The 2,832-nt window shown below is 44.8% G+C and overlaps 1 protein-coding gene across 1 annotated transcript in view; it reads left to right on the top strand.

The window, feature by feature from the left end:
* Positions 1–2,832, top strand: part of STAB2 (stabilin 2) — a 169,233-nt gene that overhangs the window by 79,908 nt on the left and 86,493 nt on the right. The window lies entirely within an intron of this gene.

Raw genomic sequence — 2,832 nt, forward strand, 5'->3', positions numbered from 1 at the left:
GTTTCACCATGTTGACCAGGATGGTCTCGATCTCTTGACCTTGTGATCCACCCGCCTCGGCCTCCCAAAGTGCTGGGATTACAGGCGTGAGCCACCGCACCCGGCCTAGGCTGAACTTTTTTAAGGACCTATAAATTATTTTCAGCTCTTTGAGAAATGTATTTCTTCCCATGATGAGGGCACTGTTTGAAGAAAGCCTAACCTTGCTCACCATGATATCTCTCACTTGACCCTGAACATTTTGGTTCTCACACCTCTCATTTCTGCACACAAGTTAATGATCAGAGAAACACAGAGCTTGAGGGGAACTTGATGAGATATTAAAGTCCACCTCCTACCTTCCCTTTTCTTCAGGGAGGAATTTACCCAGACAAATGGAGGTCTGCCCTATTTAAAGATATCCAAGAAGGAAGTTTCTAGGGCCTCCCTCTGTGGCTGTAGGCATCATTCCCACTCCCTTCTCCTCCATCCTGCTGGGAATGAGAGATGGAACATCTGTCCTGTGGGCCAGTTCAGGGCTGGACACTTACGCAGAGACAGTCAGAAATGTCGGAGCTCCTCTGGGAGCTCATAACTACCAAAGATAGTGACCTATACAGAACTCTTTTCAAAGAGACCCCCACAGTGGGTTAAAAGGTGGTTAACATGATTAGGAGCAAGGGTTAAAAAAATGGAACTGCTTGGCTAAGAGCATAGCATGATCCCACCCTAGCCCACCTCCCACTCTTGAAAACTGATGGGAGGTGGAAGCACTAGACCCAGGCAAAGCCCCAACATTGACATATGTCTGTATACAGCTAGGGTGAACTATTTCATTAGACCGCAGAAGGTGCTTCTCAGGGAGTGGCAGTCGGCAGTGGGACAGGGATAGAAGGGGGACCTGTATCAGGGAGAAGTCTTTTGGTTATAATGGAAAACTCAATTACTTGTGCACTATTTGTGGAAATGTAAAATGGTACAGCTACTAGGGAAAACAGTACTGTAAGTCCCCCAAAAAATTAAAAATAGAATGACCATATGTACCAGCAATTCCACTTCTGGGTCTACCCCCAAAAGAATCAAAAGCAGAGACTAAGCAGATATTTAAACACCTGTATTCAGAGAAGCATTATTCACAGGAGTCAAAAGATGAGCATAACCAGTGGCCACTGGCATATTAATGGGTAATCAAAACATGGGATATGTGTACAACGGAATAGCAATCAGCCTTAGAAATGAAGAAAATGCTGACGCATGCTGCAACATGGGTCAACCTTGAAGATGTGTTGCTAAGTGAAATAAGCCAGAGACAGAAGGGCAGATACTATGTGATTCCACTGACCTGAGGTTCCTAGAGTAGTCAGATTCATAGAGACAGAAAGTAGAATGGTGGCTGCCAGGAGCTAGAGTTGGGAGAGGAATGGGGAGTTATTGTTTAACACGTATGGAGTTTCAGTTGGGGAAGATGAAAAGTTTGGAGACAGATGATGATGATGGTTGTACAAGAATGTGAATGTGTTTAATGCCACTTAACTATATATTTTTAAATGGTTAAAATGATACATTTTCTCATATATGTATATTTACTTCAATTCTTAAGAAAAACAAAGCTGGTTTAAAAACAAAAGGGAATGTTTTGGCCCATGTGTTATAAAGTCCATATACGGATCTAGCTGCAGGTACAACATGATTCAGGGCTCAGAAGGCAGCATAAAGGGTCTGTTTCTTGGCTCAGCTTCTTCCCAGGTGCCTGGGGTGAGGGATGACCTCACCCTCACCATTGCAATACTTAGTTAACCGGAATGGAGTATGTTTTCTGGTAACTTCCTCCAAAAACCCAGGATTCCTTCTTTCATTGACTCAGATTGAGTGCATCCACACCCATCCTCATTTCCTGCCACTCCCATCAGCCCTTTGCACAATTACAGAAATCAGGCCACAGGAGGCCCAGGGTGTAAGATACAGCGATAAACACAGGCCAAGGCTCTGCACCCCACCCTGGGGTGGAGGAATCGGCCACATTTTATCATATGGACTAGGAGAGGGGGAATGAATGATGGTGTCCCCAGAGCCACATGGTGTGCAGTTTCCAGGAGGAGAGATAACAGATGCTAGGCAGACAAAATGAAACAGATGTTCACATATCTATTCATTTGCACATTCATCTAACACCTCTCAAGTGCCTACGCCCACTCAGCCACTAAGCTCTGTGGTAAGGATAAGAGATTACCATGGTCAGGGCCCTCCGCCAGACGTGAAGAAATGCGATCTTGTGCAAGGCGACAGACATATATATATATATATAATGCTAAAGTGATAAATGTTGTAAAAGCCACATAGGGTCTGGTTATTCCGCAGTGTCTGAGGGCTGCTTTCCTATTTATCCACCTGATTTCTCTGACAGCAGAGTCTGCTCATGGATCTGAAGGAAATTAGTTTTCAAATGTGGCCCTAGGAGTCCTAATTATGAAAAAGATCGCTGCAGTCTTATGTCTTGCCAAGCACTCAGGAAATGATTGCATTTATTTTTGACGCACTTGAGTTGGCAGGTTGCACTTGAGAAAAGGAAAAAAGTGTCTTGGTGTCTCCATTAGCTTTCTGGGGCTGCCATGCAAAGTGCCACAAACTGGGTGGCATAGAACAACAAAAATGTATTGTTTCACAGCTGTAGAGGCTGGAGGTCTGAGATCGAGGTGTCATCAGGGCTGGTCCCGTCTGAGAGCTGTGAAGGAGAAGCTGTTCCATGGCGCTCTCTTAGTTTCGGGTGCTTTGCTGAAACTCCTTTATATTGTTTGGCTTGTGGACACATCACCCTGATCTCTGCCTTCGTGTTCGATGCCTTTCTCCCTGTGT

This window comes from Cebus imitator, unplaced genomic scaffold (assembly GCF_001604975.1).
Source record: "Cebus imitator isolate Cc_AM_T3 unplaced genomic scaffold, Cebus_imitator-1.0 Scaffold8, whole genome shotgun sequence".
Classification (NCBI taxonomy): domain Eukaryota; kingdom Metazoa; phylum Chordata; class Mammalia; order Primates; family Cebidae; genus Cebus; species Cebus imitator.